General features: G+C 49.2%; 1 protein-coding gene across 1 annotated transcript in view; it reads left to right on the top strand.

The window, feature by feature from the left end:
- LOC115099202 (solute carrier family 12 member 9-like) overlaps nucleotides 1–15,180 on the top strand; it is a 460,475-nt gene that overhangs the window by 298,885 nt on the left and 146,410 nt on the right. The gene's annotated exons all lie outside the window — the stretch shown is intronic.

Here is a 15,180-nt window from a genome sequence, read left to right as displayed (position 1 = left end):
AAATGGCAGATGAAATTTAATGTGGATAAGTGCAAGGTGATGCATATAGGGAAAAATAACCCATGCTATAATTACACAATGCTGGGTTCCATATTAGGTGCTACCACCCAAGAAAGAGATCTAGGCATCATAGTGGATAACACATTGAAATCATCAGCTCAGTGTGCTGCGGCAGTCAAAAAAGCAAACAGAATGTTGGGAATTATTAGAAAGGGAATGGTGAATAAAACGGAAAATGTCATAATGCCTCTGTATCGCTCCATGGTGAGACCGCACCTTGAATACTGTGTACAATTCTGGTCGGTGCATCTCAAAAAAGATATAATTGCGATGGAGAAGGTACAGAAAAGAGCTACCAAAATGATAAGGGGAATGGAACAACTCCCCTATGAGGAAAGACTAAAGAGGTTAGGACTTTTCAGTTTGGAGAAGACGACTGTGGGGGGATATGATAGAGGTGTTTAAAATCATGAGAGGTCTAGAATGGGTAGATGTGAATCGGTTATTTACTCTTTCGGATAATAGAAGGACTAGGGGGCACTCCATGAAGTTAGCATGGGGCACATTTAAAACTAATCGGAGAAAGTTCTTTTTTACTCAACGCACAATTCAACTCTGGAATTTGTTGCCAGAGGATGTGGTTAGTGCAGTTAGTATAGCTGTGTTTAAAAAAGGATTGGATAAGTTCTTGGAGGAGAAGTCCATTACCTGCTATTAAGTTCACTTAGAGAATAGCCACTGCCATTAGCAATGGTAACATGGAATAGACTTAGTGTTTGGGTACTTGCCAGGTTCTTATGGCCTGGATTGGCCACTGTTGGAAACAGGATGCTGGGCTTGATGGACCCTTGGTCTGATCCAGTATGACATTTTCTTATGTTCTTATGTCTTATAGCTCGTCATGGTTCCCAGCTTGACCTCTGCTCTCTGCCTGCGGTATATTAATACCCAGATCACCGCCTAGGGGTCAGGCATTTCATTTATTGGCGTGGAAAATCACAAAATCTCGTTACTAATAACTTCAGTAGGTTGGAAGGTTCACTTTGGTCCTGCGTTGAGCTCCAGGACTTTGTAGTCTCCAAACAGGTCCCGTGTGCAAAAAAATTGGCCTTTTCTTAGCACAGATGCATGCAAGTGTTGTCTGGTGCATATTCATTGTGGGTAGCTCGAAAACCAGATCTCATAGGGGACCGCTGAGAATCATCGCCTTAATCACTGTGGACTCTTAAATGCGAGCTCGCCGCTCCTGTCATCCCTTAACAGTTTGATTCATTTTCTCCTAGAATGACTTAGCCAGTTCTGTATTCCTCCCGTGCGTGCCTTGGAGAGCCACGTTTGGTCTCTAGTGGCACAGGTTAACACTGGCTGCTCCGCTGCCGCCTTCTTTTCCACATCCTTACTGAATGCATTCAGCACACATCAAGCACAGACAGGAACTCGCTGAGGGTATTGTAGGTCGATCAATCTGACCCTACAGGAGGTGTATAAATAGATGCAGCACATACACGGAGTAAATAAAGAAGCTTGTTAAACGAGACAGCGGACCTAGGAACGACATTCCTAAAAGCGGGAGATCTTGGGGCAGGTTTAGACGCAGCGCAGATTGTCCCACAGAAGCTGTTCTCACAAAGCGAGCGTGTGTGTGTGTGTGCCAGGCCAGGGGCAACGTCCAATCGCATTACATTGCTATTAAAATAACTCATATATGCCAAAGCAAGACATTCTTCCCCCTTACTTTTCTCACTTTGTACAAAAAAATTAAAAAAGGAGAGTGTGGTCAGTGGATAAGGCACTGTACGAGAGAGACACCAGGTGTGCGTGTGTGAGAGAGTGTGGTGAAGGCAGGTGGTGGTGTACGAGTGGGGAGGCAGTGTGATGAGTGAATGTGGCACTGTACGAATGGGGGAGGCAGTGCAATGCGTGCCTGTGGCGCTGTGCGAGTTGGGGGCAGGCAGTGTGGTGAATGCATGTGATATGAGTGAGGGAGGCAGTGGTGAGGGCACGTAGCACTAAACGAGTGGGGAATGCAGTGTGATGAGTGCATGCAGTGGTGTATGAGTGGGGGAGGTAGAGTGGTGAGTGCACACAGGAGTGTATGAGTGGGGGAGGTAGAGTGGTGAGTGCACACAGGAGTGTATGAGTGGGGGAGGTAGAGTGGTGAGTGCACACAGGAGTGTATGAGTGGGGGAGGTAGAGTGGTGAGTGCACACAGGGGTGTATGAGTTGGGGAAGCAGTGTAGTGAGTGCACGTGGTGGTATACGAGCAGGGAGACAGTATGGTGAGTGCACGTAACATGAGCGCTGGGGGTCTGGAAGCACCCTCACAAAAACAGGGCAGGGCCGCACAGAGCAGGAGCTGGGATTATCTTCTACCTGGCCAGCCCCCTCTCCCACAGGGTGAACTCTTGGGTTCTGGGGGCCAGTACGGATTAACTGGACAGCCTGGATAAGCTGGACAAGGCAGGGCAGACTCAGGTTGGATGCAGTGGCAGAGACAGACTGGAAGTTGAGGTCTGGGTACTGGAACAGGCTGAGGACTGGATACTGGGACAGGCAAGGAGCTGATACAAATGTAGGTTGGGCAGGATACTGGACAGGGACTGGGTTGGATACAGACACAGGCTTGGGCAAGGCAATGGAAAGCAGGGAATGGATGCTTGGGACTGAACTGGGAAGGACATGACAAGACCAGGCAAGGCAGACTAGAGCAGGACCTAGACAAGGACAACACATAAGAAAATGAGATATGCCATACAGGGTCAGACCAAGGGTTAATCAAGCCCAGTGTCCTGATTCCAATCCAAGTCTCAATTACCTGGCAAGTACTCAAACATTAAGTCTATCCCATGCTGCTGATACCAGTAATAGCAATTGTATTCCCTAAGTCAACTTGATTAATAGCAGTTAATGGACTTCTCCTCCAAGAACTTATCCAAACCTTTTTTGAACCCATCTACACTAACTGCACTAACCACATCCTCTGGCAACAAATTCCAGAGCTTTATTGTGCATTGAGTGAAAAAGAACTTTTTCCGATTAGTCTTAAATGTGCTACTTGTTACTTTCATGCATTGCCCCCTAGTCTTTCTATTATCCGAAAGAGTAAATAAACGATTCACATTTACCCGTTCTAGACCTCTCATGATTTTAAACACCTCTATCATATCCCCCCTCAGCCGTCTCTTCTCCAAGCTGAAAAGTCCTAACCTCTTTAGTCTTTCCTCATAGGGGAGCAGTTCCATCCCCTTTATCATTTTGGTAGCCCTTCTCTGTACCTTCTCCATCGCAATTATATCTTTTTCGAGATGTGGTGACCAGAATTGTACACAGTATTCAAGGTGTGGTCTCACCATGGAGCGATACAGAGGCATTATGATATTTTCAGTTTTATTAACCATTCCCTTCCTAATAATTCCCAACATTCTGTTTGATTTTTTGACTGCCGCAGCACACTGAGCCGACAATTTCTATGTGTTATCCACTATTTATTTATTTATTTATTTATTAACTTTTATTTACCGACATTCGTGAAGCACATCATGCCGGTTTACTATGATACCTAGATCTCTTTCCAAGGTGGTAGCTCCTAATATGGAACCCAACATTGTGTAACTATAGCATGGGTTATTTTCCCTATATGCATCGCCTTGCACTTATCCACATTAAATTTCATCTGCCATTTGGATGCCCAATTTTCCAGTCTCAGAAGGTCTTCCTGCAATTTATCACAATCTGCTTGTGATTTAACTACTCTGAACAATGTTGTATCATCTGCAAATTTGATAACCTCACTCGTGGTATTCCTGTCCAGATCATTTATAAATATATTGAAAAGTAAGGGTCCCAATACAGATCCCTGAGGCACTCCACTGTCCACTCCCTTCCACTGAGAAAATTGTCCATTTAATCCTACTCTCTGTTTCCTGTCTTTTAGCCAGTTTGCAATCCACGAAAGGACATTGCCACCTATCCCATGACTTTTTAGTTTTCCTAGAAGCCTCTCATGAGGAACTTTGCTAAACGCCTTCTGAAAATCCAAGTATACTAGATCTACCGGTTCACCTTTATCCACATGTTTATTAACTCCTTCAAAAAAGTGAAGCAGATTTGTGAGGCAAGACTTGCCCTGGGTGAAGCCATGCTGACTTTGTTCCATTAAACCATGTCTTTCTATATGTTCTGTGATTTTGATGTTTAGAACACTTTCCACTATTTTTCCCGGCACTGAAGTCAGGCTCACTGGATGGAGGTGGTTTCTCCCTGCCAGCCCTGGGGAGACCCTGGCATCCAGTTCATGGTACAGCTTGTCCCTTTGCTCCACAAACCAAGCTTTTATCTCCCTTTTTTTTTTTTCCTCCTAATCCAGTTCTCGCTAATAGTTCCTAATTGAGCACTTTGCAGCAGCCGCCCTCCTGATCCCTCTGCCCCTGGGTACCAGAAGTCGTTCTTTTGTGCTTTCCTTCTTGCCGGGTAATTGTTTTATATCGTTGCCCCTTTCTCTCCTTCTTGCGTTCAAAAAAAACGTTTTTGGTTTGATGGGTCTCTTCCCCATCACGAGGGAAAATAAGTTATAAATCGAAGCAATGGGGGGGCAGGGATGCGTCGGCGGGAACAGGGAGTGGGGATGGGCAGTGGTGGACAGGACTCTCCTTACCCCAGCTTGACGTGTTTGCCAATTTTCTCGGCTTAACAACCAGCTGCACTTTGCTTCTGAGCACTGAATACAAATAAAGAATATTTCTTTGGGCCCCTGGAGGGCTAATAGTGGGAAATATTCAGGCTTTTGCTGAATGGCAGCTCCTGTAAAAATGAGACATTCATGAGATTCTGCAAATAAAAGAAATAGTTGTCAGAGTCCATAAAAAAGAAATCTTCAGCGTGTGCAGGAGGAGGTTGCACCATAGACGCTACCATGCAACAGTTGTTTGGGTTTTTTTTGGGACCATTGCTGCTTTTCTCTCTGGGGTTGGCAGCCCTTTCCTTAAAAGCCAGCGAGCAGATCCTAACACCTGCCTTACCTCCCTGCTGCATATTTCATTCTCAGCCTCTTTGTACTTCTCCAGACATCTTTCACGCCATGCACTCTCCCTATGCATGCAAACACTTCCACATGCATACACGTCTCATCTTCTCCCTCACACAGTGCACCTCCATGGCACACAGTCAAGAGGGATTGCGGAGAGATAGGCAGGCACATGACGCTATTGATTTATAGCAATGCTACATTAGGAAGCATGAATTATTCACACCTACCGCTTGTAGTGCTACGTAGCACTACCCCACCTACTCTTAGATCTCTGTCTAACGTTCGAGGCTGATGGAATACAATCGAAGTTAAGAGTTTAGCGCAGGTTTTATTTAACGTGTGCCTTGAAAAAATGTGGTCCCCGTGGGATTCAGGAAACTAATGACATGCAAATAGACCAGGAGTAAGAACAAAAACAATAAATACGCTAAACGGCTTTTTTTTTGCTCGATGGCCATTATGCATGTAAAACCAACCTAAAAAAAACCCCCCAAAAACCCATCAGGTTCCCCCGACCTCCCAGGTGGAATTCCCGTGGCCCGATAGGGCTGGGCCGGCACCTTATCCCTTCCTCTTCTCCCCTCCAGGCAGAGGCTGAAAAATAATCAGCAGAAGGCTGAAAACAATCAGACAACCACGCGAAAGGAAAATAATCAAACAGCTGAAATAATAAGCAGCTATCGCAGGGTTTTACTTGTGTTTTAGCATGCTTTTTTTTTTTTGGTGGGTTGGGGGGGAGGCTAACCGTATGCAGGTCAGTAATAAGGCTTTTATTGCTGGAAAAAACCTGCACTAGGGGGATAAGCATGGCTCAAGTTAATTGCAGGGTAATAATAGCTTTATTAGCTGGTGGGACGACTGCCCGCCAGGCCTCCTTTTGCAGCAGGAAACTGAATGCCTGGTCAGAGGCAGGAGTTAAACTTCCCAGGGTAGGAGAGGATCCCACTCGGGAGGGCCTGGTCAGCCAGGGGAAGACCCCTCCTGTACATAAGAAGGACATTTAAAACAAAGGGGACGTGGCTGCCTTATGTAAGTATAACCTGCAGCAGATGGAGAATAAATCAGAGAACCACGCGGTCACCAAACGTGCTCTCCAAAGAAACCCCAGTCCCGAACCCCAAAGAGAGTAGTGAATTCCTCCTGGGTGTCGAAAAAAAGGCAGCGGCCTAAACCGAATCTGAAAAAGAAGCCAGAACTGGCCCAGGACACCATGGCAGGGGTGACAGAGCTGAGAAAGGGTGCCCAGATGGTGTCCTAGCTGGCTTTCTCCTCATCCAGCTGAGAAAGGGTGCCCAGACGGTGTCCTAGCTGGCTTTCTCCTCCTCCAGCTGAGAAAGGGTGCCCAGACGGTGTCCTAGCTGGCTTTCTCCTCCTCGAGCTGAGAAAGGGTGCCCAGATGGTGTCCTAGCTGGCTTTCTCCTCCTCGAGCTGAGAAGGGTGCCCAGATGGTGTCCTAGCTGGCTTTCTCCTCCTCGAGCTGAGAAAGGGTGCCCAGATGGTGTCCTAGCTGGCTTTCTCCTCCTCGAGCTGAGAAAGGGTGCCCAGACGGTGTCCTAGCTGGCTTTCTCCTTCTCGAGCTGAGAAAGGGTGCCCAGATGATGTCCTAGCTGGCTTTCTCCTCCTCGAGCTGAGAAAGGGTGCCCAGACGGTGTCCTAGCTGGCTTTCTCCTCATCCAGCTGAGAAAGGGTGCCCAGATGGTGTCCTAGCTGGCTTTCTCCTCCTCGAGCTGAGAAAGGGTGCCCAGATGGTGTCCTAGCTGGCTTTCTCCTCATCCAGCTGAGAAAGGGTGCCCAGATGGTGTCCTAGCTGGCTTTCTCCTCCTCGAGCTGAGAAAGGGTGCCCAGATGGTGTCCTAGCTGGCTTTCTCCTCCTCGAGCTGAGAAAGGGTGCCCAGACGGTGTCCTAGCTGGCTTTCTCCTCCTCGAGCTGAGAAAGGGTGCCCAGATGGTGTCCTAGCTGGCTTTCTCCTCCTCGAGCTGAGAAAGGGTGCCCAGACGGTGTCCTAGCTGGCTTTCTCCTCCTCGAGCTGAGAAAGGGTGCCCAGATGGTGTCCTAGCTGGCTTTCTCTTCCTCGAGCTGAGAAAGGGTGCCCAGACGGTGTCCTAGCTGGCTTTCTCCTCCTCGAGCTGAGAAAGGGTGCCCAGACGGTGTCCTAGCTGGCTTTCTCCTCCTCGAGCTGAGAAAGGGTGCCCAGACGGTGTCCTAGCTGGCTTTCCTCTTCCTCGAGCTGAGAAAGGGTGCCCAGACGGTGTCCTAGCTGGCTTTCTCCTCCTCGAGCTGAGAAAGGGTGCCCAGATGGCGTCCTAGCTGGCTTTCTCCTCCTCGAGTTGAGAAAGGGTGCCCAGATGGCGTCCTAGCTGGCTTTCTCCTCCTCGAGCTGAGAAAGGGTGCCCAGATGGTGTCCTAGCTGGCTTTCTCCTTCTCGAGCTTAGAAAGGGTGCCCAGATGGTGTCCTAGCTGGCTTTCTCCTCCTCGAGCTGAGAAAGGGTGCCCAGATGGTGTCCTAGCTGGCTTTCTCCTCCTCGAGCTGAGAAAGGGTGCCCAGATGGTGTCCTAGCTGGCTTTCTCCTCCTCGCCCAAGGGAATTCTCTCTGCAGCTGCAGTATTTTCAGTTTTTTGCGCGCAGTCGTGCCAGGATAATGGCTGCTCGTTTTTCCATATTCTCGCCAAGAAGGCGATGAAGTAATCGCTTTAGCCTCACTGGGGGGGCACCGTCCTGTGTGCTTGCTCCCCCAACAAGGAGCCTGACACAAATCCTGGCGAGGGAACTGCGTAGTATGCCCACAAGTTCTCGGTAAAGGGGGCAATGCCACTGAATGTGACAAAAAAAAAAAAGGAGCCGTCCATTCTGCGGTTAGGCCGGCCACGTGGAGAAACAGCGGCATCCCATTTTAGCGATCCCAGTGGGGGTCAGATGCCATCTTTCAGCAAGATCTGCCACTGCCGGTCAGTGGTCAAACCTGTTCTGCCCTTCTAGCACCGCTGGAGTTTTCTGGGCAGATGCAGGATCTGGTTAGCCGGGTGTTTTTTTGTTTTTTTTCTTGTCGGCCTGATTTCTTCCCTTTGGGGGGGTGTTACATGTTTGTTACTGCGTTAAAGTTTTGGGCTGAGCTACGCATTCTTTCCGGCTTAACTGCACGGGCACCTTGCCCTGGGCTCCTAGCTCCAGCGTGGCGCGGCTGCCCAGCCTCGGGGTGTCACCCATGGGCCGTGAGGAGAGGGCCGGGGGCGGGTCGGGCATCCTTTTTTGGTGTGTGCGGTTCTCAGTAATCCACCCGAGTCTTGGACCTTCCACTCTCAGTCCTTTGCCCTCTAATCTGCTTCTGCCCAGTTACCTGTGTGCTGAGCATGTTTCCTCACCATTGCAAAATGAGAGAAACACCGAGCCTCCCTCGGTCTGGTCCACGGTGAGCTGCACGTCCTCAAACCCTGCAGCTCCCTCCTCAGGGGTTGATGGTCTAAAGCTCGGAGACCTTAGCGCGTGTTCCGGGGAAGGGTCCCTGTGCCCATTTGGTGATTTGTCCTCCTAGTTTCAGCATTGTCCTTTTTTTTTTTCTTCAGAAACCGGAGAACTTTTTTTTTGGCAGTAAAGTGGTGTGCTCCTTATATTAGGGCCAGGAGAAATCATCATCTCCATCCGTGCGGCACCCGCAGCTTCCGTGTGCCTTTGTGAGATGCCTGCATGGAATTTGGATGACAAGCAGCACAGCAACACCCCCTCCAATTTACTTTTGTAACGGTGATGCAGCCGAGTTGCAAAATCACAACAAATGATAAGAATCCTAATGGATTTTGTTTTGTGTGCAGACTGAAATCTGTTCAGTTTCGGGGAAGGAAGTTTAGGGGCTCGGCGCTGCTTCCCGGTGCTTTTAGCCGGATTGGCGGGGTGGGAGGGGGGCCTATCCCAGAAAGAATGCGCGTAGATTGTGCGATATTATCCGGCTAAACCGTTTTGAACATGGGATGGGTCCTTTGTCCCCACAGCAATTTTGAGAGGGAAATAATGCATGGACTTTCCCTCGGGGGGGGGGGGGGGGGGGGAGCTGGCGCCAAGTCTCGGGTGCTGGCCCCAGGGCAGGCGGGTTGGAGAACTGCTCCCCGCTCCGTTAACCTCCACCGTGGCTCTGAGCGTCCTGTTTGCAGGGGTTTTATTGCGTTCTCATCCCCATCTTTTTAAATGCATATTTTATGCTAAACATTTGCAGAAAAGTGTGGGGGCCATGTAATGTAATCACAGCCATTAGGGAGGTGCTGCTTTCTGAATGGCAATTAGCATTTATTTAAAAAAAAAATGTATATTCCATCACCCTTGCAAGGCGATTTACGTAAAAACCCTTCATAATACAGCAAAGCATAAGTGAGGTACACTAACAACAGATAAATGTCCACTCAAATCGCCATGCTCAGACTTGCAAATAAAGTCTAAAGCTGCCTGCCTTTTGAAATGAAGAAGGTCTTTATTGCCTTGCTAAACAGACCGGATTTGCAAGTCAGGCAAAGAGCTCCAAAGAGAAAAGGCCCCTGTCCCTCGTCAGTCATTTTTAGAGGAGGCATTTCAAGTAAGTATTTACCCTCCCATCTGAGGGCGCGTGCAGGGCCACGGATCCTTAAACCGGAGCTGGTCCTGCAGTTTGGCATCTGGACGTACTAGCTCGTGAATCAAATTAAGAGCCGTATTCGAGCTGCCGTGGTTAATGGTGACCAACGGAGCGGGACCACGCAGAGAAACGTTTCCCGCACTGAAAGGTCCGCAGTTACGCGAGCAGCGGCATTTTGGACCAGTTGAAGTCTATACTGAGGAAGGCCTATGTGCTGCTGATGACTAATGCTGAATGGCAGTTCAAAAAAGCATCCTGCTCTGAAAAAGGGCATAGATGTCCAACCATTCGTAATTTGGAGGATATTACAACAGATTTTATATGTTAGGAAAGCTCACACTCAAATAAAAACCCCTAAATTTCTGGCATGGGGCTGACCGGGATGATGCGGTCTTTAAACGACGGAGCTGTAAGGAGCCTTATGTATGGAAAAGCAGGAAAGGCCCTGAACTTAATATTGTGGGGGGAGGGGTTCTTTTCGTGCTTTGGTTTATTTCGTTTCAAGTACACGAAAAGAAACTGAAAAGAAAAAAAAACCAAAACAAAACAAACAAAAAAAGACAAAATAATAAGTGCATATCCCGTCAGCTCCCAGCATCAAATGTCAGCTTCTTAATCTTTTGGCCCCAGCAGCTGCGGGCCTAGGCTGCAAATTCCAGTTCCCGACACCAAGTGTTTAAAGAGAGAGAAAAAAAATGAGCTTAATTATGAAGGAGGGTTTTTTTATGACTAATTGAGGTTGGCTGTAATTACTGTAAGGCTTCTGCTGTGGAAATTGATGTTTCAGGGTTGCTTAACTCCTTGGCAGTGACACTCGGGGCCCCCGTAGCAGGGGTGTTTGCTGAGGACAGAGACAGACACCTGGCGCAGCCTGGCTAATCATCTTTCTCTGTCCCCCCTCTGCCCTCCACCCTGGCTCTGCCCCCCTCTCCCCATCCTCTCTTTTCCTGTGCTAAAAACATTTCATATCCATGCAGAGGAAAATCTGATGGCACTAGTTTGAGGCAGAAATCAGGGCCTGAGAGGTGCGCACACACACACTCACACACACACACACACACACACACACTCACACACACATACACACACACACACTCTCACACACACTCACACACACACACACTCACACACACATACACACACTCTCACACACACACACGCACACACGCACATGCACACACTCTCACACACACACACGCACACTCACACTCACACACACACACACACTCACACGCACACACACACGCACACACTCTCACACACACACACACATACACACACACGCACACACACACACGCTCTCTCACACACACACACACAGACACGAACACACATACACTCTCACGCACACACACACTCTCACACTCACACACACGCACACACACGCTCTCTCACACACACACACACACGCTCTCTCACACACACACCCACACAGACACGAACACACATACACTCTCACACACACACACACACACGCTCTCTCACACACACACACACACTCACACACACATACACACACACACACTCTCACACACACACACACTCACACACACATACACACACAATCTCACACGCACACGCACACATGCACATGCACACACTCTCACACACGCACACTCACACACACACACACACACACATACACACACACGCACACACACACATGCGCGCACACACACGCTCTCTCACACACACACACACAGACACGAACACACATACACTCTCACGCACACACACACTCTCACACTCACACACACGCACACACACGCTCTCTTACACACACACACACATGCTCTCTCACACACACACACACAGACATGCACACACCCTTGATTTATTCATTTGATTTAGAGTCTGCCTTTCAGACTCTTCAGGGCAGATTGCTTGCAGGCACTGTAGGTAACACACTTAGTCGCATCCACACAAGCACACGCACGCATATTCATCCTCTAGGCCCGTGGTCCCCAACCCTGTCCTGGGGGCCCACCAGCCAGTTGGGCTTTCAGGATATCCACAATGAGAGAACATTTGCGTGCACTGCCGCCATAACATGCAAATTTTCTCTCATGCATATTCATTGTGGATATCCTGAAAACCCGACTGGCTGGTGGGCCCCCAGGTCAGGGTTGGGGACCACTGCTCTAGACCTTCTTTGTAATGTAAATTGACTTAATTTTTTTTGGGGGGGGGGAGGGGCGGATTCATCCTCCATTCTTTAGTTTGTTTTTTTTTTGGGGGGGGGGTTCATTAATTCCAGTAACCCTCGATCTTTGGTGCTTCCCTCCGGTCCCCCCCAGCGCGTGCTGATAAGGGCAAAACTCCCAGCGGAGGCTGCAGGGGGGGGGTGTCCCAAAAATCACTGCTGTCCCATACCCCCCCCCTCCTTCCACCCGGAGTGAAGGCAGCATTCATTCATCCCTTAAGCCGCTCAGATTTGACGGCATGAATTTTCCAGGCCTCAGGTGGTGATGCTGAAAATTCCTCCTTCCATGCCCGTGGCGAGGTGTTACGTAGCTTTACATGTGGCTTTATATCTGCAGGGATATTCTCGTGAGGTTTCTCCGCAGTGTACAGGTGCAATGGGAGGCTCCCGGCATCCTCGCCAGGATAACAGTGAGTGGCGTTTAGTGGTCTGGAGCTGGTCAAAGCCTATCGATTAAAAGGTTGGTAGCACCCAGGGTCCCTGGGACCGGGCATTTGTGGCGTGGACTGTGCACCGCCTCCCCCCCCGGGCATCAGGTGCTCTTTAAGGCTGGCAGGTGCCTGTGAGAGCTACAAAGGGGAAGGGGGAGGGGGAGACCCTGTCTGTTCCACCAGGGAAAAGCAGCAAATGTGATTTGGAGTTCAGAAGGGCAGGGCTTTATGCTGATGGATGAGCCCCGTTTACTGCCGCTATTCAGTTATGCAATTACCCAGATTGAGTTTGGCGACCTGCGAGCCAGGGGCCGAGGGGGACGCAGCTTCACAGCTCCAGCACCTGCCAAGTGACAGGTTGCAGCTGTTTTTGCCTCTGGAACAAGCCGCCAGGCTGCAGGCTGGGACTCCAAACCCAGTCCATTTCATGTCCCAGCCAGGATGCGATGTAAAGAATTTATTCGTTTATTTTATTGCATAATCAAATGATAATACAAAAAGCTAACGAGTTGGCAGGCTCAGGGTTCACCATTTTTTTTTTTTAACAGCGACCATCTGGTGGAAAGGTTTTAGCGAGCTGCATTTCATCAGAAGAACCGGTGGGGGTAGCAATTGTTCCCCCCCCCCCCCCCCCCTTTCTAGCAAGTTCCAGCCACAGCAAACTGAAGCCACAAACCCCAGCGAGCCCATGGTGCACAGAGGCACGGCTATGTTGGAGGGCTGTCTATATCTAAACGGATGGTGAGATAGCACGGTACAGAAACACAGACTGGTTTTTACTTTTAAGGAGAAGGGAAGCATGGACGGAGCAAGCAGCCCTCTGGGGTGATTTCAGCCTAGGGAAATTTCCCCAACCCAAAACCCCCAAGAAGAGCTGGCCCTGAATGGATACCTGCAGAGAGATGGACGCGTGCATCTACCTACAGTGTTTGTATTCCTGCTTATAGATACACACACACACACACACATACACACACACACACGTTGCTCTTCTCGCACTGTGTGGTGTGTCTCGACTGCTGATTTTTTGGTGATTTGTTCTACACCATTGCCTTAGTGTTCGGTGCAGAAGGGAGAGATGCTGAATCCAGGGAGCACATTTAAAATTATTAGTTTGTGTTGTGATGTAAGGTTGTATTGTCTTAATAAAAGCAATCAGGACCGACTGTGGTGATAAAAGGCGTTGAGGGTGGTGCCCTTGTGGATTCTGGTCAGACCGTGCACGGGTATTAGCTGGTGCATCCAGGGGCATTGCCGCCCCAAATTTGTGATGGGAAATCAGCAGGCAAATCCGAGCCCTTCGAGTCGGCAGTCTGGGAGTACTTTTTGTGACCGTCGGCTCACGTACGCTGCCATCACCGAGTGAAATCATCTTTTTTTTTTTTCAATTCACTGACTGAGAAAACTGCCGGCAGGGCTCAGGGTTATCTTCAGGAAAGTTTGCTGTCTGGTAGGCACCGACGTGATCACACGGGGGAAGCGATGGGGCAGCGGGAGTCAGACTGGGGGTTTGCAGACGCACAGCCACGTGTTCTGACACAGCCGGCCCTGGGGGGAGTCTGTGCAGTCACGCTGGCGCCACTAACTGACCACGGCGTGCCAGTTGGGACGTGGCTCTATTCTGTACGCCGTGTGTGTGTGCCTTGGGTACATCCGTTAAGGTTTTGCTATTGACAGAAATGCATGCCCGCGGTTGCCAGGGCTTGGACATGTGATTTGCCCTTCGCCCGCTCAAAGCGGGCATGGCTCGGCGTTCCAGTTCGCCCACAATATCACCACAGCTGGTGATGTTTTGCACCGGTTCCCATTCTACGTAGAGCGCCAGCAGTCTGCTGCCACCCCGGCAATTTTGCTGTGGATCCCTGGAGCAAACCACACGTTGACTGCATGGGAAGTCAGCAAAATGCGCAGCAGGACGGCCCAAACCAGCTTTTCGCGAAGCCACAGCTTGTGGCCGGCGCTCTGTGCGGGGGTAGACCAGGGCGCGTGGTCAGCTTGTTCCATTTTAGGGACACTGTTCTAATGCAAGACAGATAATTGCACACTGAGTTGCACCCCAGAGGTGGCAACACTTCCGTCCGGCTGCTTTTTATAAAGCATTCTTTAACCAAAAGGACATTTCAGGTGAGTATTTTTGGCACAGTACTGAGGGACTTTTGAAATATCAGATTGGAGACTCCTACTAGTAATCTGTAAACTATCATTACAAAAAAAAAAAAAAAAAGCCACAATACCCTGAGGACTGGAGGGCGGCTCATATAATGCCAATTTTTTAAAAGGGCTCCAGGGGTGATCCAGAAAACCATAGACCATTGACCCTCACATCAGTGCTGGGCATAATCATAGAAGTTATTCTTAAAAAACAAAATTACCTGCCAGAGAGCTAGACGTGGCTTAACGGGGAAGAGTCAACATGGATTTTAGCAAAGGGACTTTAAGAAGGTGTTCGACAAAGTCCTTTATGAGAGACTCCTCAGGAAATTAAATAGCCATGGGACAGGAGGCAGAGTCCTATTGCGTGCGTGGGTGGGAACGGGTTAAAAGTCAGGAAACAAGAGGCTGGGACAAAAGGGTCAAGTTTTCCTAATGGAGAAAGGTCGTTAGTGGAGTACCACAGGGTTTGGTACCAGGACCGGTGCTGTTTAGTAAATCAAGATTGTCAGATAGCAAAAACAATGCAGTTTTTACAACTTTTTCTCCCCTTACACCCAGTCAACGGGACCATTACACTAAGAACCATAACATATTCATGAATGACCCGTGAGGTGAATGGCGCACAATTATTCCAGTTAATTAAAAGATTTCAAGGAGTTTCAGGAGAACTCTGCAAGCCTGGGAGACAGGGCATTCAACATAAGAACATAAGAACATGCCATACTGGGTCAGACCAAGGGTCCATCAAGCCCAGCATCCTGTTTCCA

The sequence above is a fragment of the Rhinatrema bivittatum genome, chromosome 9 (assembly GCF_901001135.1).
Source record: "Rhinatrema bivittatum chromosome 9, aRhiBiv1.1, whole genome shotgun sequence".
In the NCBI taxonomy this organism is placed as follows: Eukaryota; Metazoa; Chordata; class Amphibia; order Gymnophiona; family Rhinatrematidae; genus Rhinatrema; species Rhinatrema bivittatum.
Note: the sequence above shows the minus strand (reverse complement) of the source record. Positions and strands in the feature narration are given on the sequence as shown.